Below are 24524 nucleotides of genomic sequence, written 5' to 3'. Positions count from 1 at the left end.
GGAAGCTCAAAGATTGGCTCTAAGGTGAGTTCCTCGTGAATAACATTCAACAGGGGCTGCAAACCAAATTGTGTTCTCAGTGGATACCACATTGATTCACAGTTTGTCAGAGCACCACAATTTGGAGTTTTCTGTTAATCAGCATTTTGCTGTAGAAGATTGCCTAGGCAATAGGATTCTTACCTTTATCATTGTCCACTGGAGGTCCAGGGTTCTGACCCCATAAGACCACCACGAGATGTTGCTCTTGACCTAAAAGTTGACCAATAGTTAGAAATTAGGCTTTCATCTTTCATCTGCTTTCTGTTCTACAAACATTTTAAGGACTTTGCCTGCATTTCCAGATCATGTGTGTTCACCAGGCTGAATTATCTCTCCCTTTGGCTTACTTCCCTTCTCCTACATGGCTGCTATGTGGCCCCATTTCAGTCTTGGAGGTTTAGATCAGTGCTTCTCAAAATTTAATATGCACAGAAATCATCTGGGGGTGTTTTAAAATGCACATTCTGATATAGTAGATCTGAGACACTGCCCGAGACTCTGCATTTAAAGCGGGTGCCCAGGAGGTTCAATGCTGCTGACCCAGAACCACACATTGAACAGCAAAAGTTACAGTTTTTGTGTTCTTCCTCAAATCCATCAAAATCACTTTTGTTGAAAGTGGCTTTTGACCATGAAGGTTTAAATAAGAGGAGAGGCTTTGTATGTTCCATTTTCAGGAGTAGTTGTAAGACTAAGAACGCTTTGACATGGACTGATGGTGTTCTTGTGGAATTCAGGTGTTGGAGATGGTTTGAGTTTGGCCCAAGGGTCATCCTTCTCAAATCATCTAAAATCTTGACCATTGTCTATATAAGCATACCTGTATAGACATATGGCAGATTGAGTTCCAGAGCACGGTAATAAAGAAGTATCACAATAAAGCAAGTTGTAATTATTTTTGCTGGTAGAGGGTCTTCTATTCAATTTGTAAAAACCACCACATCTGTGAAGTACAATAAAGTAAAGTGCAATCGAACTAGCTATGGCTGTATTTTAAGGCCCCATTTGTACTAAGCAAAACCTATGCATGAAGCCAGAGTCAGACACAAACATCTGTGTGGCTAAAGCAGATTCAAAGGGGAGGAAAGGACCCCACTGGGATGGGATACAAGGTCTCTCCCCCTGCACTCAATCACCTGTCTGGATCTGTGCTTCTGGTTTCTTCTATTGGGTTGACCAAAAAAATCGTTTGGTATTTTTCCCGTAAGATGGCTCTAGTAGTGCTTAGTTTTCTTTAACTTCATTCAAAACATTTTGTTAGATTGTATTGTGACAGCTGTTATATTGGTGTGCATTAAAAAAACCATCAAAATTGGTGAATTTTTATATAGCCATTATAATATCAAAGATGTAAGTAAATAAACAACATTTTTGGCATATTATGCTTTATTATGTCAGAAAGGTAAAAACACAACTGAAATGCAAAAAAGAAAAAGATTTGTGCAGTGTATGAAGAAGGTGCTGTGACTGATGGCACATGTCAAAATGGTTTGTGAAGTTTCATGGTACTGGAGATTTCTTGCTGGATGATGCTCCACAGTCAGGTAGACAAGTTGAATTTGATAACAATCAAATTGAGACATTAATTGAGAACAATCAACATTATATCACATGGGAGATGGCCATCCTACTCAAAATATCCAAATCAATAAAGTTATTGGTGAAAATGAAACATCTATCTCTTATTTTACAGAAAAAACTATAGGGACTTTTTGGCCAATCCAATACATGAAGATCACAGAGCAAGAAGACAGGCATAGTCACCTCTTCTGCAGTCTCAGCTGACCATAAATTCTGCTTGAAGACCCGTTCCCTGTAGCAACAACACCAGCAGAAAAGGCAGCAGGTGGAGGGAAGTATTAAAACAAACTCTTTGCTTTGTCATCCAGAGCAGCTGATGTGGGGAGGCGGGGAAGGGAGAGGACGAACGGGAGTAAGGCTCCCCCAGCTGCGTTTCTCCCTTGTTCTTCTTAGGGTTATTTTATTTATAGCTAGGAAGAAATAATTACCTACAGCTGCATTTCTCAATTGCAGGGCACTTAAGGCAGTATTTCCACCCACCAGGTCACTCCTCCCTGAGCATTCTCCTGGAGGAACTGCCAGGTTTTTTTCTCCATGGCCCAGTGACCTCCCAGCATCTTCGAGTCTTGAGAAGACTCAGGTTATCAGCCAGTGACCTTCTATATAGACTCTCTATGACTTGCCTGGGATCATTAGATTAATTTCTTTATCTCATTCCATTATCCAATGAATAGATTTGAAGACAAATAGCTCCCCTATGGGTCCTTCTTGGATTTATAGGAGTTATGATTAATTTAGCAGATTGCTTAGTAGCTAAAGCTCCAAACTGACTCAGGTTAAAATCCTAGTCTGCTTTCTTCCATTTCTGTTTCCTCATCTGTAGAGTGTGGATGGTAATAGTACCAGCTCCACTGGTATACAATTAAATGAATGCATGCAAAGCTCTTACTTGCAAAGTATTTACAAGGTATTTACTCATTATTTACTGAGCAGAAGTACTCAACAAATGGTAGCAATTACTAGATGTGTTGTGGTAAGGGAGGGTTAACAGGAGTCATAGAATTAAAGCTGGGAGCATCCCTGGAGGTCACCTAGGCCAGTGTACTGCAAGGTTTATAGCATATGAGGATGACCTGAAAGCAAGATTGCTGGGTTCCACCCCAGATGACTGGGTTCTACCACAATATGACTGGGTTCTGTAGGTCAAGGGCAGAGCCCATGAATTTGCATATCCAACAAGCTCTCAGGTGATGCTTTTAATACCAAGTAGCTAAACTAACCCCTTTTCTGACACGAAATCCCTAGCCCCACCCGTCTTGTTCCTGTAAATATCTTACAAACTCTGTTGGGCAACTTCTATGATGGTGGAAGAAAGGAAATGTATCCTTGGTGGTGATCTGCAATGGATCATGAACTTTAAATATGCTACTTTATTCTCTCAGCAATTTATGGAGTTACTTATAGTTGTTTCTTTTTTGTTGTTGTTTTGATTTGTTTTCTTTGTTTGCTTTTTAAGATGATGAAATGGAGGCTAAAGATAACTTAGGTGCCTACACAATTTCATACAGTAGGAAACTGAAGAGCCAGGATTTGAACCCAGTCTCTGAGATCTAAGTTCTTGTGTCAGTAATGTTAGGTTTATATTTGGGAGCCCTCATAACACATTCAATTGTCGGGCAAGTCTTAAAAGTTGAAAGATGTTTTGGTTTTTATACTGAGCTGCAATCTGCCTCTGTTGATTTATTCACTGGTTTTAGTCATGGTTTCTGAATCTTCAATAGAATTGGAAAGGACTTACTATCATTTAGGTAGAAAGAGGACAATTACTTAGTTTATTGCAAATTTGATAATGGTTAAGTGTATACCTCCTGATCTAGGGTTCCTTCACTCAAATCCTGACTCTTATTCATACTTCTTAGCTGTGTTACTTTGGGTAAGTTTCTAACTTCTCACTGCCTCCATTTTCTTAAACCTATAGTATAGCATAGGAATAGTATTAGTATCTTCATCAGAATGTTGACAAAAGAAAGCAGTTTAATGCATGTACAGAATCACATGACAATTTTAGCATTTATTATTTCAATCCCTAAAGCCTCTGTAAAGTCTTCATAAAGTCCAATCTAACTGAGGTCTTAAAAATTGGAGAAACCAGACTTTTTTTCCCTTCCTGATGATGTGACTACAGTGCATTTAGCAGTATCTTCTTTACAGTCTTTGCTGGTGATCAGAGGTGCTGGATAGAAAGAATATCAAGAGCAGCTGTTTTTCATCAGCAGGCAGTTCCTGAGTTAAACCAAGTTGTTATGTAGTTATTTTGCCTTCTTGTAGAAGTGATTCTGCTTCTTGTATGTTAATGTAGGCAAATGGAGTCGCCAAGATGCTACAGAAGGCCAACCACACATATCCCAGCCACAACCTCCTAAACCTGCAGGAAAGCCAAAGGAGGGAAAAATAAAAATACCTAACGATCAAAAGCTGGAGAATTTTTGTGCTTCTCAGAAACCATTCTTTAAGTTAAAGAAATAGCATAAATGTTGAGGCAAGGGAACACAAATATTACTTATATTTCCTGCCTTAGATTGATTTTCTTAAAAAAAAAAAAAAACAGCTTGAATTCTTCTCACCTCCCTGTATGCCTGCACTTGGGAATGTGGCTTTTCAGCCCTTCCCATTAAAGGGTGGAGTCTATTTCCTCAATTTTTGAATCTGGGTTTGGCCACGTGACTTGTTCTGGCTAAAAGCCTTCAGCAGAAGTGGAACAATGCCATTATGAAGCCTACGCTCAAGAGGTATTACACTCTTATTGGAACTGAGCCATCACGTCATGAATAAGCCCAGGCTAACTGGCTAGATGAGACACAAGACCCAGCCATTCCTGCTGCCGCACACAAGTAAGGCCATGACCCTATTCCTTCTATCAGATGATTACAGACTCCTGAGCAAGCCCAGTCAGGATTATCCAAGTCTGGTCTAGAACAGAAGAACCACCCAGCTGATCCACAGGCTCATTAAAGAATAATAGGCACATCATTTTATCCTTCCAAGTTTTGAGAAGGTTTTGTTTTTTTTTTTACAGCAATAGCTGATATATCCCCTATGGAGTTGATAGGACTAAAATAGCAAAAACCACATTAAAATCAATTATAGTATTACTTGTATAGTTTGAACTGAAGAAAACTTTTGGTTCAGCCATTTTTGACTTATAAAAATAGCAATTTCATGTCAACCAACCTAACATTATTAAGTACGTTTCACACACCAGGCACTATTTTATATGGATTACCTCATTTAATCTTTACAAGTACTCTATGAGGTAGACACTATCATCTTCATTTTACCAACATGGAAATACAGGTTCATTGAGCTCAGGCTGGGAACCAAAGTGTCCCAGGTTCGATTCCCAGCCAGGGTACATTCCTGGGTTGCAGGCCATAATCCCCAGCAACCGCACATTGATCTCTCTCTCTCCCTCTTTCTCTCTCCCACTCCCTCCCTTCCCTCCCTAAAAATAAATAAATAAAATATTAAAAAAAAAAAGAAATACAGGTTCAAAAAATATCTATTGCCCTGGCTGGTGTGGCTCAGTGGATTGAGTACTGGCCTGTGAACCAAATGGTCACTGATTTGATTCCCATTCAAGGCACATGCCTGGGTTGTAGGCTAAGACCCCAGTCAGGAGTGTGTAAGAGGCACCCACACATTGATGCATCTCTCCCTCTCTTTCTCCTTCCCTTTCTCCCTCCCTTCCCCTCTCTCTAAAAATAACAAATAAACAAACAAAATATCTGTTAAAGAAATGAATAAAATAAAGTGCAACATTCTTCAAAGTCACATGGTCAAATCCTGGTAGGATAGGAATTTGAACTTCATTTGGCTTAATCCCTCTGCCAATGTGCTTTCTAAAATGGGAAGCAGACAACAAGCACATTTATCAAGTATTCACTAGGCATCATGCTGTTCTATGATCTTTATATGCCTTATCTCAATCATCACATATAACCCCAAGAGGATGGTGTGATTTGTGCATGGGGAAGTCAAAGTACTCCAATGCTCAGTAATTTAACCGAGGTCATACAGAAAGTAAATTTCCAGGTCAGAATTTGAACCTAGGTGATACTTTAGAAACTGTGGTCATCTATAGATGGCACCTTTCAAAGAACTGAGAAAAGAGAAACGGAAGGAGGAAATGGAGCTTTCCATAAGCAGAAACCTAGCAATGTTTTGCATCTCTGAACTTGTCTCTATTAACCCAGATTCATTGTATAAATCACCCTGGTTTTATAAAGGCCCTTCCTTCCCAAGAGGGCATACATAGCCTTTTCTCATCTATCTCTACATTGTTCCATGTCAACTTTTGGAAAACCAGGCTAACCTCCATATGGAGACATAGTAGGTGACCATTCAGTGAAGTTCTTGGAGAAGGCCCACAATTCTCTCCAGAAGATGACCACTGTAGCCTGAGATTTCTACCATCAGTATCACACCTCTGAATTAAGGCATTATCACCTGAAAGCCCTTATAAAAATGTGCATGTTTTGCCTATAAAGGTTAATACCATGCAAACTTAAATTAGAGTGCACAAACTAAAAGGCAAACAAAAACCAAGGTATTAAAAAAAGAATAGAAGTGGGTTTGGTGTAGTATGAGAGGGGGTGGTAGAAACTGTGGCAAATGGAAGAGTATATTTCCCCTTTAAATGGGGATTCCGGTACTAATGTCAAGGCGATTGGTGCTATTGACAATGACAGATGATTTTATTTTACAAAAGAACACAACACACTTAGATATGTTTGGATAATTTTCCCTTTAAAACATTACTAGGATAAATAAAACTGACCTGTGGGCCAGAACTGATGTGTAAGAGGCCAGCCTGAAACCCTGTGCTTAGATCAATGTATCACTTCCTTAAAGCAGAGCTACTCCAAGTAAGGTTGATGCACCATGGCATCAACATCGCCTGGGAGCTGGTTAGAAATGCAAGACCTTGGGCCCCACTGTAGATGTCCTGAATCTAAACATCTTGGGAGTATGACCCTAGTTTCTGCATTTAACAAGCACTTCAGGTCATTCTTTTACGCAGCAGGATATGAGTGGTCCAGAAGCAACAAGAACCAGATATGCATCTGGTACCTGCAAGGAGTCAAGTACAGGGTCTGGGGCTGACAGGACAGAAAATCTCCAGTCCTTGGGGTCAGGGAGAGGAAAAAGAAGGGTGCTGACAAGACTTGAGAAAGCATTCTGGGAGCTCTGCAAATAGGACTGTCACATGTGGAGCCCAAAGGGGCCTTGTACAGACACTCCGCTGCTCCTCTTCTGAAGCCAAGATACCAGACTTCTGAGCCTGGTAGCTCCACCCATCCAACTCCCAGGAAAGTGACACTGTGTACCCATATTTACAGAGCATTGTCAGCAGTAAATCTGTTCCTAAGCATGTTGCCAAAGTTGTCACTGTTCTCAACTAAGTAATCAAAAGCTTCTATCTGCCTAGAGGCTCAGCACACTTTTTATGTTAATTTTTTAAATGCAAATGTGGTGATTCTGGGGAGCAGTGAAATCAAGAAGAGTGTTAGGCACCTCACTTCAGCCAAATTAGGGTACATCTTTAATGTACACACAATCTATAAAATCTCCACAAAGATCATGTTGAACTAAACTTTTGTATTTGAACTTTTCTGGAGCTTAAAAGTAACTTCAATTAAAGTCATTGGAGATATCCAAGATTATATATATATATATATATACACTATTGACCTAACTAACCTTGCTACTGGAATCCTAACTGCATAAGGAAGCTGGTCACCAAGCCAATCATTCAAAGCACAGTTCAATGAATTTCTTCTTTTACTCCCTTTAATTTTTGGCTTAGCCATGTAATTTTATTTTCTTTAATTCTTTGTATTATTTTATGCCCTCTTTTTAAAGAATCTGAGTTATCTTTCAAGAACAAATTCCATTATAGTAGTGACCTCGAGGATGATGATAATAGATTAAAAGCCAGTAGTAGCACGAAATGCCAAGGACGACTTGAAAGAAAGAGTCAGTTGTCTACTATTAATTCAGTAATAACTAGAGAGACACTATTCTTGCCACTTTCTTCCAGATAGATCTCTCTGGCATCTCGTGAAGTTTGGTGCCACTACAAGGAAGAGTAAAATGAAAGTTGAATAAAAACCAATTCTGATTCCAATAGTCACCCCATGTTCATATTCAACCTACAGGTGTTTGTTGGGATAGCAATTAGACTAAGGATGCAGATCATTTCCTTCCCCCTATATTAGATAGCTTTTGCTGTATACAAACTATGCCAACACTCAGTGGTTTAAAACAACCATTTACTTAGCTAACTATTCCGTGGGCCTACCCCATGGTTCAGCTGCTTTAGGATGGGTTTCATCATGTGATTCCATCATGTGGCCAGCTAGTGGGTTGCCTAGGGACTCAGGGGCCTAGAATGGTCTCATTTTCTGAGGACCATAGCTGCCTATATAGACCCTAGCTTTTGGGGAGACTCATACAGATTATATAGAGACATCGTTGATGCCCTGGCCAAATTCCAAGGCCCTCTCCTGTTGGTTGCCTGTGCTAGTCCCCCAGGTGAGCAGTGCATTGCTGCTAAGGAGTGGCCCCTATGACCCTTTCCAGGAGGTTGCCCTGGGGCACCTGAAGCTTCCTTACCAGCAAGGAGAGATGGAAGGTGATGAGCATTATGTCCTCCTTGGCCTGTAGCCAAGAATATAAAAACCCAGCTCCTTTACTTCAATGGAGACAAGCTCTAGGACATTGTTAAAGTTCAAGAACATTCACAGGATCAGGCTGAAGCTGGGAATTTGTCTGAAAATGCACCTTTGCACCTTTGCTGGGCCTCTCCCCAATGCAGTTCTTCTTTCCTAACACCTTCCTGAGAGTACTTTCTGAAGAGATCATTGGCTCATGACGCTCCTCTTAGCATCTCTTTCCAGAGACCCCAACCTAAGCAGCCTTGTGCCTCTGTGGCATAGGTTTCTTCATAAAAGTTCACATGAAGATAGAATTTCCTAGCCAAAAAGAGTTAAAAAATATAACCACCCTCTATAGCCCAGCCTTTTTCTATAGGTAAAAAGACAAATACACAAAGAAATAAAGCAACTCATGGGACATCACAGTCCCAGAGGACAGAACAAATTCAGGGCTCCTTCCATCTGGGTTATACTCAATTCTGGCCCTCCTCCCCTCTTCTCTCCCTCTTCATCTTCCTTCTCTTTCCTTTGCACTCCTCTCTTTCACCCCCCACTCTGTCCTTCTCTTCCTTCTCCTTCTTTCCCTCTCTCCCCAGATCTTCATCTTCATCACCATCATTATGATTATTGCTGTCTTCTCCAAGGTCTCTTCCCTCTGAACAATTTCTCCCCTACTAATTTCTGTTTAATTTTACATGTAAAAACTTGTGAGCCATTGATTTGGCACAGCACACAAACCTGCACTAACAGTTGTGGGGTAGCTGCTCCAAGGCATTGCCATCAGCAGGCATGCCATCGTGGAGATTCACAGGAACTGGAAATGCCGAAGTGGCAGCGTTTCTCCACCAGAGGATTTTTATTAACGTTGCAGTTCACAGGTCTGCAAGGCTTGATTTATCGAACGGGAGATCAATGTGAAAATACTGTCAAGCCTCTGGAACTAGGAAGATATTTAGATCACTCCACTCACGTACATCATATTTATGAAAGGAAAAGGAAGTAGGTGGATCATAAATTAGAAAAACCTGGAAGAAAAAACTCCATCCTTTCCAAACTTGACCTTTTGTAAACTTCTTTCCAAAAGGCTGAGCTCAACTATAAATACCTTTGTTGAGTATTCCCTAATTTCTGGCTTCTAAACAGCCCTTTGTCAAAGAGGCATCTTTCTGGAATTCCACATGCTCCTCCAGATCTGCTCTCACCTACGTTTCTGCCTCTCCTTGGGACCCTGCCTAAAGGCAACCATGAAGTTCAATGCTTACATGAAATGAGAGCTGAAGAAAATCAGAGAAATCATTGTGTCTCTCCATCTTTTTGTAGATAAAAATGAGAGGCAATGCAGGTTATACAGAAAATCCAAGAAATAAACTAAGGGCCACCCCCTGATCTGAGAGTTGTATACTAAAAGTTGTTTCTGTGACCTCAGTCTGTCACTGTACCCTTTGGGCATCAGTGTGGTTAATTATAAAAATGGTCACAATTACCCTGGCTGGTGTGACTCAGTGGATTGTGTGCTGGTCTATGTACTGTCAGGGCACATGCCTTGGTCAGGGCACATGCTTCGGTTGCAGACAAGGTCCCTGGTTTTGGGTGTGGGAGAGGCAACCACACATTGATATTTCTCTCCCACTCTTTCTCCCTCCCTACCCTTCTCTCTAAAAATAAATAAACAAACTCTTTTAAAAAAGGATTATTTCCCCCAAAAATGTCACAATTATTCTTGCTTCCTCATATCCACATTCTTTGCATGTGCCTCTGCTGCAGCTCCCACCAAGAGGAGGACTCTATTTCCAGGACCCCTAATCTGGGCTGGCCTTGAGATTTGCTTTGGCCAATAGAATGCACGCTAGAAGTGACAGTGAGCCAGTTCTGAGATTAAACCTCAGGAGCCTTGTACACTATGGCTCTCTTTCTTCGAACCCTGTCCAGCCATCATGTGCAAAAAGCCCAGGGGAGGATTTGAGAGAATGAGGGACCACATAGAGCTGAAATGAGCCCTCTCAGCTGACAGCATCCTAGACCAGCCAGTTCCCAGCTGAGGGGGAGCTGCCCACAAATGCACAAATTTAGCACAGGAGACAATAAATACTGTCCAGCTATGCCCATGCCAAATTTGTGATGCATGGTATCATGAGCTAAATAAATGATTGTTATTTCAAGCCACTATCTGGGGGTGGCTTGTTATGCTGCGAAATCTAACTGACTCACTTGGTTTTTTCATCAGCACAAAAAGGATTGGGACATAAAGATCTCATTTTTTAGGTGCTTTTTGAAATACCAAGTCCACAAAAGGTTGAGGCCTAAGGCTGAGCTGTCCAATACAATAGAGTACCCACTAGCCACAATTTCAACTTTATGAATTGAAATTAAATAAAAGTAAAAATTCTGCTCCTTAGTTGCATTAACCATATTTCAAGTGCTTAACAGTCACATGTGGCTGTTGGCCACTGTGGAGGAGAGCACAAATACAGAACATTTCTGTAGTCACAGACAGGTGTAGTGGATGAGATTGGTCTGGAGTCTCCATGGAGCAAGTTAAAGCTGAACCTGCAAGGACAGCCAGACCTCCTGACTCACCACGTCTGCTCCATCCCTCCAGGACATCCTGCCCCACAGCAACTACCCTCAATCCCCTTGAAATTTTCAAATCTACATTTTAAGACTTCTGCTTTCCCTAAAAGATATAAATCATCAATGAGTCTTTGAACTGACTGCAAACAAGTTCAGCATTTTGGTAAGAGAGTGGGCAGGGGGGCTCTTGACAAGGTAGGAAAGTCTTCAGATGGATGGAAGATTTCCCTCCTTCTGGGGACTGCCCCAGTTTTCATTTTAAGTATCTTTTTTCCATGTTGATAAGGTTGATAGCTGACTTTATCTGCATTCAACTCTTAAAGAGGATCAACGATTGATTTTTTTTCCTGTATATGTACATAAGAGGCTTCCTCCTAACTCTTTTTCCACTTTCTTCCCCTCTCCAATGCCCAGGGCTTTCACTGACTTCAAAGAACTAGAAAAGACTCAGAAGAAAATAGATATCTGACCTAATTAAGCATATAGATTGAGATTTTTCTCTCTTGGTTGATAAAAAATTCCCTTTTCTTCACAAGCCTCATTTTGATTTCCTACATAAAGGAGACTTAGAAAACTACCCTCTTACTGCCCCTTGAAGAGGCATTGCCCCTGCAAGGAGCCCAAGGCAGGAGGATCAGGAGGATCCCAGAGGGCAGCCGAGGCAAGAGGGGACCATTAACAGTGTTATCTGGGGACTGTACTGCCTGGGTTTGAATCCCAGTTTAGCTACCTCCTACCTCTGGTGGATCCTTGGTCTATTGCTTAATCTTCCTATGCCTCAAGTATCACATTCATAAAGTTAGGGTGCCAACTCTTCTTACTTTGTATTTATTTGATGAAGAAATACAAAGGAAGCCCTGAGAATAGAACCTGTGCCTGGCATGGAATAAAAGCTCATGGTAGGCAACGGTTCTTTTCAGTGCCCTGTCTAAGTGCTCTGAAACTCAGGGCACTATCTGTGGCCACCCAACCATCAGGTCCTGTGTGCTTTGCTGCTAACAGCTTGCACCTGAAACCTTCTTCAGGGGCCTGTCCCTGGACTACTGAAACCACTTTACCTGCACATGCAGGGAGCCCACCTGCCAGATGTTATCCCAAGCAGTTTGAGGTCAGCACTCATAAAACTGGCTCCCTTGCATTTGGGTCAACAGACATTTAGTGTAACACTCCAGAGCTGCCCTCAGGATCGGGCTGAGAATGGGGCTTTGCCTGTAATTGCAGCCTTGCTTGGCTTCTTCTCTTCTGTCCCACTTCCTCTGATCCTAGGTTCCTTCTGAGAACACATCCTCAATAGACCACTCTCACTCGAATCCTTATCTCAGGCTTTGCTTCTATAGAACCAGACCCAAGATGGTAACTATTATAACTACAATAATTATTATTATCAAAACTATTTGTATTATTGCAGTCATGCCACAAAAAGTTATTTTGATTCCTAAATGAGGTGATGATATTTCCCAAGTTTACAGAATTCAGCACTTTTCAAAGCATTTTCCCTTTACCAGCTCATTGTTATGACTAGATACTCCTGGACATGAGATTAAATACAAAATCCAGTCCAACTTCTCTTGCCTCCTCCGGCTCCTTCCTTTCAACACAGCCAGGGCCTCCTGTGCAATTATAAAGACACATCAGTCCCTATAACTAAACTTGATCCTCCCTAACCCTCTCCAAATAAGCCATCTTCCAGGCTCCAGGCTGTATACATAGGTGTCTATGGTCCACCCTTAGCAGAAGAACCCCTGGAAAAGGATCCTACAGACCCTGGGTAGCAGTGGTTCTCAATCTGAAGCCTACTTCAGAATCATTGGAGGGCTTGTTAAAACAGATGCCTGGGCCTCATTCCCAGGGATTCTGAGTCAGTAGATCTAGGGTCGACTCATGACTTGGCACACCTAACAAACACCTAGGGTGGTGCTACCACTGCAGTAGTGTGCACCTGGAAGACCCTTGGCTCTACAGGGAGGAGAACAGCTGGAGGCAGACCAGCGAATGACTGTTCCTGAGGTACAGATGTTTGCCTGGCTCTTGGGTGGTAATGGTCTCAGTAATGCAAGAACTTTCACAGTCATCCCAGGGACTTAGGAAAGGCAGAGTCTGCAACGTAGCAAGAACATGGTATATCAGTTTACTATTGCTGCTATTAAAAATTACCACAAACTTTGCAGCTTAAAGCAACACAAATTTATACTATACCTGAAGGTTCCAAGTCTGAAATGGGTCTTTTGGAGCTAACATCAAAGGTTGGGCTCCTTCTAGAGGCTCAAGGGGAGAATCCACTCGTTGCCTTTTCCAGATTCTAGAGGCTGCCTAAAGTCCTTGGTTTCTGAGCATGTCAACCCAGTCTCTGCTTGCATCATCATATCTCTTTCTCTGACTCTGACCTTCCTACCTCCTTCCTGCCTCTAAGTATAGGCTACAAACTTTGTGCAGCAGCCATGTAAACAAATCTGGGCTCACCTGCTGGAGGATGAAACACCATGTGGAGCAGAGATGAGCCATCCGGCTGAGGTCATCCTAGACCACTTGGTTCCCAGATGACTTTCCAGATGTTTACAAAGGAACTTGTGTAAGCCTAGCCAGACTTATGGGAAATAATAAATACCTGTTGTATTAAGCCACTACATTTTGGGGGGGCTTGTCAGATACAAGGGATGACAGACACTGACCCTCAGTGGAGGGACTTTCAGGCAGCTTGTTCGCCTTATGCCAGGCCTAGTCTATAAGTGTCTCTTATACGGCTACCACACAATAACTTAAAAATCGGGAAAAAATTACTTTACATTTCAGGATTCTAGCTTATTTTGAAATAAGAGGAGATATGACTAGAAGGGAGCATTAAGAAGCCTTCTGGGATACTGAGATGGTCTCTTTCTTACCTGGGTGCTGGTTGTATCACATGTGTATAATTTGTAAAAATTCATCAAGCTGTGCACTTACTATTTTACTCTGTTGCATAGATATGTTATACTCTAATTAAGAGTAAAAACAAGATGAAAAGTTAAAATGGGGCCCATTCAGTCTGGACCTATGACATGAATGAAGGAGTTTGATGAATTTAACTAACTCTCTGCTCCAGAGCCTGTGATAGAGAGTTAAGCACTTGACAATTGGCCACAGTTCTGCCTTTACCCCACTACCTACATTTGACTCATTATGTTAGCTGCCTATTTCCTATAGGCATCTGAGTTTGCTAATTGTTAAGTGAGACCTCTTGTTAAAGAACATTATAGAAGTAACTGCTATTCAAATTATCATCTCTTCACCTATCTCTAATTTTCTGGCTCCTTTAAAAAAAAAAAACTATTTTGGCAGCAACAGTTAGCTCTCTCTTTCCTAGTGTACAGCTGAAAGGCAGTTACCCAGTGAGGGATATTATTTCCCAGCCTCCCTGGCCATCTGACCAGGTATCTCCAGTGGAATGTGAGCAGAAATGGTGAGTGTCCCTACTACGCCAGGCCTGGGGTTAAGAAGCAGTTGGGCCTGATCTACAAAGACACCAAGGCCCAAGTTATATCAGCTGGATAGTGCCTGGATCCAGAAATCAACCTGTGGTGGAAAGCCATCTGATGATTGGAACACCAAATTGGACTCTTTGGTGAGTAAGCAATAACATTCAATTCTGATAACCCACTGAAATATATTTGTTTCTGCCACTGAAGTTACCTTGATTAATATGCTATTACATCCCATGGTTGTTCATGCATTCACTCATTCAATAAATATTCATAAAATCTTCTCATATGCAAGGCTCTGTGCCAGCTTTCTGTCTTCAAGGATCTTATATGCTAGCTTAAAAATAAGGACAAACTACTAATGTTTGTTTGCCTTGCTCTGTGGCAGACTATGTGTAAGGTCCTTCATAGACATTGTAACATGTATTCTTCACACTTATTCCACAATAAGTAGATAGTCACTGGCTTATAAATAAGGAACCTGGGGCTTACAAAGGCTGGGAAACAGAACTTTCTGACTTAAACACCTGTGTCTTCCGCAGGACATTATACTGCTTGACAGGAGGGAGAAAAGAGGCACATATGAGAACTTTTAGGCATGTTATTGAGGATTAAATGGCACAAGAGAGCAATGCTGAAATGCTGAGGATATTCAGAGATCACTATCTTGATAGTCACACTTGCCCCAGTAGATGTTGCCCACTGATTCATCTTCTGTCTGTGCTCTGGCTGGGCACCATCTTTAACTCCTCTGATGGTGATACTTTTGGGGCCAGAGAGGTCCAGAAAAGTCCATGTAGTCACCAAAGTGCAATATGGCAAAAAAGCACCATGAGTAAGGACTCAGTAATTTGGCAACTGCTGTGTCTCCACTATGCTGAGTGACTGCTCTCATGTTGCTTTTTTAAACTCCCTTTCTGCCTCTATGAAATTGTCATGGTAAAGCCTGGCTGGACGAGACTGTATTTGAAATGCATAAAACCATAGAAAGCATAAAGCAACCTTATGAGTTATTCTCATTCATTCTTTCATCAAATAATAATTCAACATGTCCTCTGCTCCTGGTGATAGGCCCCACTTTTCTCCATATCATAATTAATTTGAGGCACATTCTGCTCAAGAACATTCTCAGCATCCTAAAATCAGAGGATTTTCATTGCCTTAGATGTAAATACCAGGGGGACAAAACTGCATGCAGTTAACAGCCCAAAAAGTATTCAGATCTGACACCTTGCCCGTGATTTGATTGGGATCTACGAAAGTGGACAAACCACAGACTTCAAGGCTTCTCTGTTTTCATTTAAAGAGATACATACAAATTGCTTCCCCAGTGCATCTTCTCAGGGGAGCAGCCCAGATAAAATGCTGAGATTGCACGAATCTATCTCCAAGCAGAAACCTAAGTCAGATGCCATTATTTTTTCATGTCATTTTAATGGGCTTGCTTTAAAAAAAATAGCGTGTGTTTGTGCCAAGCTCCTTGGTATTTTAAATTGGTTTCTGTAATGACTTTTTATGAGGGTAGGGTAAGCCAAGTGAGAACAAAATGTTACTTAGACATTTAGCAAGACTTCCCTTTTGCATAGTCACTCTTATCTTCTGACGCATGTCTTTGCTTTTTGCCCAGTTCAGGATGATCTCTGTTTCCTCCATTCAAGAAATATTTCCTGAGCACCTGTTTTGTGCCAGGCTCTGAGTGGAGCTCTGGACAGTAGTTACTGCCCTGCCTTTGAAGGGGCACTTCTGAGGTCATGTTCTGCTAAAGATGCTTCCCCATCCTCTACTTTGTCCATGCCCCTCCCAGACAATGAATCCTTGAGGACTGCCTGAGTCTTCTCTACTTGTGTCCAGAGTAAGAACTACAGTGCCTGGCTTGTGGGGTGAGCTCAGCTCATATCACTGAATAAATAATTGAATGTTTGACAGGATAGTTTGCCTGGATATTAGAAAAGGAACAGTCTACTTTATATTTCACACAAATAGCCTCAATTTTATTGCCTAGGGCCTGGAGATGAAGAATAAGAAAATTGAAATACTCTCTCAGAAACTCTTATTTCTGTTCTACAAGGGAAAAGACATTTGTTCATTCCTTCATCCAACAAGCATTTATTGACTGTCTGCTATGTGCCAACACTGTTTTAGGTCTAAGACAGAAAAGTCCCTGCACTAGCAGAGCTAACCTGCATTTGAGTAGGGATGACAGGCTATCAATAAATCAATCAATAAATAAAGAATGTGGTTTGTGACAATGATAAGTAGTACTATGAAAAACATTATAAACAAGGTGTTCCAATTGCTATCACATCATAACAACTAACCCAAAAGCTAATGAAATTAAACAAACCATTTAATTATGCTCATGGACTCAGCAGTTTGGGAATTTGACAGGGCACAATGGAGATAGATTGCCTCTGTGATGATTTCTAGGGCCTCATCTGGGAAGATAATAAGACTGGGGCACTTGATAGCTATGGGTTAAAATCACCAGGAAGTGTCCCATGTGCATGTTTGGTGGCTGATAGGCTGTGAATTCTGACTGGAACACCTGCCTGTGGCCCTTCTGTGTGACTTGGGGTCCCTCCTAGCTTGACACTCTCAGGGTAGCTGGCTTTCATGCTCACTTGCTCAGGACTCTGAAAGCAAATTCCCAGCAAGCAGTGTGGAAACTATCACCTCTAATAACTTTACCTCAAAAGTTACATGACTTATGCAGTCATTTCTGGTGCGTTTTGCTGGTTTTAATACTCTTCAAGGTTGGCCCAGATTCAAGGGGTGGGAACTGAGGCCCTATGTCAGGATGAAAAGAGTGCCAAAGAATTTGTAGACATGTTTTAAAACTGCCACACAGGGTAACATGATAGTGACCGGAAAGTTAGAGAAGACCACTCTCAGAAGGTCAGTTATGAGCTAAGATGTACAGGACAAAAAAAGCCATCCATAAAACAATGTGAAGGAAACGCTCTCCAAAAACAAGAAGTGATGATTAAGAGAAGTAAGTCTCTTGCTCAGTCCTCTGAGTAGGTAGCCTACCCAGTGCATCCCACCACGCCCATGTGATTATGTCTGCCCAAGTTTGAGGCTCAGTGTTCAGGACTCCACTTTCTCACAGACATATGCCACATTCTCCCATATCAACTCTATTTTTAAAACTTCACCTTCATTAGCAATTTTTAAAATCTTAGTTGGTTCAAAACTTGGATGGGGTGGAGCGATACACTTTGTTTCTGTTCTGGATGTCCCACACCCAGAAAAACTGTAGTAATTGATCCAGGAACCTGTAGGAACATCAAGGGAGTGTGACTTGTGGGTCACAGTAACCAGTGGAGAAGCTTGGGATGGGTCTTGTGAACACAGCAAGTTACAGACATCTAAGCTGGCCATGGGCCTTGGTTTTATCATTTTGCAGTTGGGTTAAGTGCTATGATCCAGACAGGTGGCTTTAAGATTAAGGTGCCAGCTTCACAAAGCTTTCACCTTGGCTGAAGCTTTGTCTTCAGGTGAATAGATGTATTCATGGAGGCAAGGTTGTGAGCAAAAGTGAGTACCTCAGCAAAGATTCTGAACTTTGCTCTGAGGCAAAACCTTAACGTAGCCTGGGTGGACAGTATCACCCAATGGTTAGGGGCTGGAGAAGCAAATAATATCCCAGCATAAGCAAAGAGAAGCCTCAGTAAAGGTATGGGCTGTATGGGTGGCCTCAGGTGATTGTTGAAGGCACAGCTTTTTTCCATAAAATATCTGCATGTACAATGGCTACTCAGGGAAGATACTTCAATACCTATAGTTCATTTCAACCCATGATAACTGCATCAGTTATCTGTTGCTAGATAACCTACCTGAAAAACCTGTGGATTAAAATATATTTATTACTTTTCATGAGTTTATGGGTGGTTCTGTCCATTAGGGCTCAGCTAATCTCAGCATAGCTTCCTCATGTGTCCACAGTCATCTGGGAGGTGCTATGGTGACCTCAGCTGTGATAACTTGCCTCTATCCCATGTGTTACTCAGATGTCTCCAATAGAGTAGCTTGGGTTTGTTCTCTGAGCAATAGTAGAGCAGAGCCTACTCCTTAAACAGAGGAGTAGAAATGTACACATGCTCTGCAAGTCTCTACTGGGATCCCATTTGCTACAGTCCCATTGGCTAAAGCAGACTGTGTGGCCAAGTGCAGAGGCAGTGTGAGTACTTACTGGAATCAAATCTCTCCCTGTCACCAACCTGTCCTCTAAGGCAGTAGGACCTATGAGGGTCAAGTTGGGACTTGCAGTGAGTAATTTAACACAACTCAAGAGAGACTGAGAACTTTCACCAATGGCCACTCACTCCATCCTTTTTCTTACAACAGACTCTCTTTTAAATCAACACTGAACCAATATTTAAAGAATAACATGTTGAAGGAAAGACATTATGAGGTTGCCCTTGCTGCCCATGGGTCTTGGTTAAGAGTTGGTTCTCCTCTCTCCCCAGGCCAAGACAGAGTCATGAAATCCCCAGTGAAGAGATTGAGAGCAATGGCTTTGGAGACAACAATTCCTGGATCCTACACCATATTAATGTCTTCAAGTTCAATTCCATCATAATTGGGAGCACTGAGTAAGTGCTCAGTAAATTGTAGCATTTTCCATTATTATTATTATTATGTGGGAGGACAATGTAAGTGTTTCTTAAGAGTGGATGCAATGAAAAGAGTGGAGCAAAGAAACTACACAAGCTGTCACTACAGGTGTTAGTGGAATTAATCAATTGATAGTGGAAAAGGTTAGATGCATATTTAAACAGTCTTTACTGCAATGAAAAATCGTTGATCTCAGGAAGAAGAGTTGCATGCATTTGGCTGATGACAACCCAAGAAAAGAATGGCTGATTGGTTGATTTGAGATGCATGCCAACTCTCCTCTTTTCCAGCTCTCTATTGCCATGCCTTCTGTGAAAGACTTGATAAAAAAAGATCTCAGGTATTTGTCCTTAGACTTGGAGCAACTAAGGGTAATGATGTTTCAGGCCCACTTTTCCCTTAATATGGAAAAGCTTATGCTAGAAAACTGAATAACCAGGGCAAGTAGAAGCACTTCTGAAATTGGGTGGGACTTGTATCAATCCAATTAACAAATGACAGAAGGGACTTGAGAGGAAGAATGTTACACATAGGTATATTATTCATGCATAAGGCATAAGGGAGCCATTCACATCACAGACTATGTAAACAGTACTCTGTGTGATGTGCAATATACAAACTGCACAGCTGTACATGGTTACCCTGCTCAGGTGGAAATTTCTTAATTATTAAGCTAAAGTGAAAACTCTGACATTCCTTGCATTAGTTTTTTGTATCTGAAACATTGATGACATTCTTTAGAGTAGGTCTAACACATTTGATAGAAAATTTGGGGTGGTTTTCCTATCACACTAATTTCTCTTACAGAAAATTAGGGTAGGCCTGAGGCTGTGTATGATCTCCCATGCTCTTTTAGAGTGTTTCCATCCATGTTTGATTTCCCATCACAGCAGAGTGAAAATGATACCCTGTGTCTTCGGAGCTGTATCACACAACTTTACTGCTGTTGTTGATGTTAATGCTGTACTGTAAACTCCTTGAATCTTGAATTCAAATCAATCAAAGTGCTTCTTCTGACTTTTCACTTGAACTTGCTGAGATCTGTGAATAAGTTAAGGTGACAAGTGATTCTTATATTTAACAAGAACACTGTCCTAGGGAGTCCTTATGTGACTTGCTTAATGGCCATTCAGTAGCACAATTAGGTTTAGAAGCTATGTTTCTGGGCTTCTTCCCAGGGTTGTTTCCATTGAAACCTTAAACTATTAATACAGTACTTGGCCAACAGTGATTATCTTAAGTTTTATATATCCATTTATTGAATAAATGAATGGTAAATAGAGTAGACATTCCACATTTGGGAAAGACATGTTCCAAGGATCTTTATGAGTCCACTAATTTTAAAATACTATTAAAGCTATAAACTTCTCATTGGGTGAGAAGGGTATGAGTTCAGTGACCCCTTGAAATTTTTGTTGGAATCATGAAGGATTGTATATAATTTAAGTAAATCATATTCAACATACCAGTAGTATTTTTAATATAAACCATAGAACACAAAGGTCAACAAAATCTTCACTAGTGGTAATAAAGAAAAACTAAACTGAGAATTTCAAAATACATAATTTAAAAAAAATATAGCTTGAGTAACTGTCTACTGAAACATGTAATTTTTTTCTGTAAGAGACAGTAAATTATAACTGAAAATTTTAAGTGACCCTTTCAGACTCTCGAATATTCTGTAAATATAGGATTAGAGTCACAGATGTGAATTTCTGTTGAATAAGATATTTCACTCTTTAAGTTATATGAAAATTTGACTTTCTTCTAAGAAAGGCTGTAACCAACCTTTGAGTTATTTTCACTCCCATAGAATTTCTTTAGGGGAGTGGCAATTTTAAGGGAGAAGAAAAGGATATTGTTTTGTTGAACTGCAATATCATTTAGGTGTCTTTTTGTTTCAAAGAGAAAACTCCAATCACACAGGCTGGAATGATATCAGAATTTACTGGCATAAGTATTTATAAGTCCAGGAGAAGTCCTGGCATGATCCAGAGGTCCACATGATCATGAGGGCTAGGTCACTTTTCTTCTGTGATTCTTGTGATTCTGTTTTCCCCTGTAGGTTGTCCTTGTCCTCCGGCTGGCTTTCCTCATTAAGGCTGCCAGCAGCTCTGAGGATTTCCACCTACTTCTTTGCTCATATCCAGAAGTAAGACAGATGGAGAGAGTCAATCTTGATCTTGACATCTCACTCTGACTCTGGTAGACGGACTGTAAAAGTGGCCCTCATTATCCATCTGTCCCCAAAACCATGCTCTTTGCAATGTGAACTTACAGTTCCTCTCATCATGCAGTGGAGTCTGTATCTCCACCTCTTGGATTTGGGCTTGCCTCATGACTTAGGTTTGCCAACAGAGTAGACGGGAAGTGACAAAGTGCTAGTTCTGAGCCAAGGCCTCAAGAGGATCATACATTTTCACTCTCGTTTGAAATCCTATCTCCACAGTAAGAACAAGCTTTGGCTCCCCTAATAGGCAATGAGAAACCACAGGGAGCAAAGACAAGCCATCCTAGTGCAGCCCAACCTAGACCAAGCTGCAGCCAACCAACCAGCATAAATATGAGAGAATTCAGCTTGGATTCTCTGCAGCTTGGAGCAGCAGAACCACTTCCTGGCCTGCAGCTGAGCATAGACACAGGTGAGCCCAGCTGCGATGAGAAGAACCACACAGCTGACTTGTAGAATTAAAACAGATGCTTATTGTTTAAAGAACTGAATTTTGGGTGGTTCATTACATAACAATAGCTAAGTAATATATAGATCTTCTAAGGTTGCCTTGATTTAAATTCTTTAAAGTCATTAGTCACCCCTAAACTAATCACTATGGTTAGATCTAATTCAATCCACCTTGAGCTGTAGTGGGGAGGTAGAAGTGGAAATCTAAAAGAACATCAAGGATTATTAGGGAGGGGAATAGGAGAAAGGTGGGTAGTGGGGCTGGATGCAACCATTGTGGGCAAACGACCTACCTACTACCATGATGGTCCCTAAGAGGTCCCAGAGGAGTGATGATGGAATGAAGATGATTGGGTGACCCCATTGGGCTGAGTGACTCTTACCCAGAAGTCGGTTCCATAGTACATTCAGATTTAATTTCCTGTCTCAACAAAATTACAAATTCCTAACAGTTCTGAAGTTTCAGGTTGCTTGAAGATTCTTAAAAGTACAATATCAAATCCACCAATGTCAATGTTTTAAGTAGTAATGGATTTTCACACTCTACCTCAAGAATATGGAGACCAAATCCCAAGTCTTCAAGTTCAGAAAACCTTCAAAGAAGAGAGCTGTCTGCACTAAGTAGGGTACGTTTTTCCATAAGCATCCAATGTAGACTTTCAAGGCCTGTAACTCACAGTGTTTTCTCCAGGTGATTCTGTAATGAGGGATCCCTCCCAAATACATATCAGTGTGATGAAACCCTGTTGTAACTGTGGTCACAGTTAAAACACCATCAAGTTTTGATTAAATACGCTTTTTAAATTTTGTGTTCTAAGTTTTTTGAAGTACAACTGTAAAGGAATAAAAATCATCCATAAAATAAAAAAAGGAAAAGAAATCATATGTAACATAAAGCATGATAACCCAACAGGTATTAATGCTGCAAAGGAATTCAGTGCAAAAATTGGTAGTGGCAGTTGGGCTTCAAAAGGCAAAGGGTCACTTACCATTAAGGGAAGGGAAGAGTAGAGTATTTCTTTCCAATTGGAGGAAGAGATAATCTTGGGGTTTCTGACAGCAAATATTCTGCATTTTCATTTTTGAATCTTTCTTCTGCTTTTGGAAGAATAAAAGCTAAGAAATATGTGTGCTGGGAGAAGTAACCTGAAGTCCTAAGAAAATAACTTAATGGTATTTTTAAAGTAGTATTTTTAAGCAGTCAAGCTTTTATTAGTAGACAGCATATCAAAGCTTAGGGGCCTCTGGCAACTGATGAAAGAAGGTAACTCTAAGGGATTTTGGTGTGAAAACTGCCTAAATAGATTTCAGAGGATTTAACATGAAAAATTCTGTGTTCACTTAAGGAATCACTCATTAAAACTTAAGGAAAATTGGATTAGATTAAACAGTGGTGGAAAACAGGGACATGTAAATACGAGGTTTGTCATCCTGAACATTTTTCTATAACTTGATATATTTAAAACAACCTCAGTAGGTTTTCGTGGTACATTAACTGCATTAATAATCCCGATTTATCACAACTGCCCATCTCCATGATGCTGAGTATTAACTGTCCAGACAATTGTGTGTCTGGACATGTGATTCTGTCTCACCAACTGGGTAGTAGCAAATTTGACATAAGGTGCTTATGTGTTTTATCTCCCTCTCTCTTGGGTTTCCGTCACCCTCATGTTTACAAGCCTGAGCTGTTCCTGCTGGAGTCTCTTAGAGCACCATGAGTCCCTCTGGGCTAGGGTAGTTTGAACCCCTGAAAATACTGAATGCATAGAATCTGTGAGAAGACAGATTTTGAAAATCTTTAAAGGGTATTTTGTCTGACCTTATTTCTGGTGCCAATATTTGTATGAGTTGTCTCTTGGTACATAAAAATTACCCTAAAATTCTGCTTAATAAACAATTATTATTATAACATTTATTATTCCATGCACTTTTTGTGGGCCAGAAATCTGGGTGCAGCTTCATGGGGTGGTTCTGGTTTAGAGTCTCTCTAGTGAGATTGAAGTTAAGACGTGAGGCTGCGGTTAGTGGAAGGCTTGAATGGGGCTGGAAGACTGGCTTACAATACGGATTACTCACACAGCTGGTGCCAGATGCCTCATTCCTCACCACTTGGACCTCTCCATGGGATGGCTCAACTGTCCTCACCATATGGCTACTGGCTTCCCCTGGAATGAGTGGCTCCAAAAAGCAGCTCAGAAGTTATGATGTCTTGTATGACCTAGCCACTAAAATCACACCTTTATCTGTGTGATATCTTACTGGTTTCACAGATCAGCTCATTTTACATTTGTGAAACCCCACAGACATGGGGATCATTGAAGGCCATTTTGAAGGGTGACTGCTACACATGATTTTACAGATTTAGATCTTCAAGTTAGTGCTCAGAAAACTGTGTTTTATTCCAGGTCAGTCTGTTGTGTTACCTGAGTGTCTTCTTGGCCTTACCTGCTTGCCACTCTGAGGTAATACTACTTCAAAATTTGTCGTGAAGTCCACAAAGTCATTGGCTACTACAGCCAACTGGCAGGATCTCCGCCTATCTCTTTCTTCTATCTCTCCAGCAGTACCAGAGTTGGCAAAGGCTAATTCTTTCTAATCTCTGCTTCTGTCACTTGCAGTTGCCCTTCTTACCCCACTGGTCCATGCAGCTGTTTCTGCACAGACCTGTCCTGGGCATCTGCTCTCTCTGATGTTACTGCTGTTGCTGTCATTGCCACCTGTACCTATACCCCACCATGCCTGGTATTGAACAGGCTTCTAGTGGTTCATGTTCTCAAAGAACCAGCCACTTCTTGAACTCCAGTACTCACCTCTCTGGTTGAATAAAAGAAACTCCTTTTCTGTTCATGTGCATGCATGCATTACTGCTTGTGTGTAGAAGATGTTGCATGGTCCCTTAGTGAAATGTATTTACCCACT

General features: G+C 41.1%; 1 pseudogene; it reads right to left on the bottom strand.

Annotated features, from left to right (window-relative positions):
• The window catches only part of LOC123814688, a 119293-nt pseudogene extending 110218 nt beyond the window's left edge, over positions 1-9075 (bottom strand).
• Between the last annotated feature and the right edge of the window lie 15449 nt (positions 9076-24524).

Source organism: Phyllostomus hastatus, unplaced genomic scaffold (assembly GCF_019186645.2).
Source record: "Phyllostomus hastatus isolate PE091 unplaced genomic scaffold, TTU_PhHast_1.1 phas_contig_17, whole genome shotgun sequence".
In the NCBI taxonomy this organism is placed as follows: domain Eukaryota; kingdom Metazoa; phylum Chordata; class Mammalia; order Chiroptera; family Phyllostomidae; genus Phyllostomus; species Phyllostomus hastatus.
Note: the sequence above shows the minus strand (reverse complement) of the source record. Positions and strands in the feature narration are given on the sequence as shown.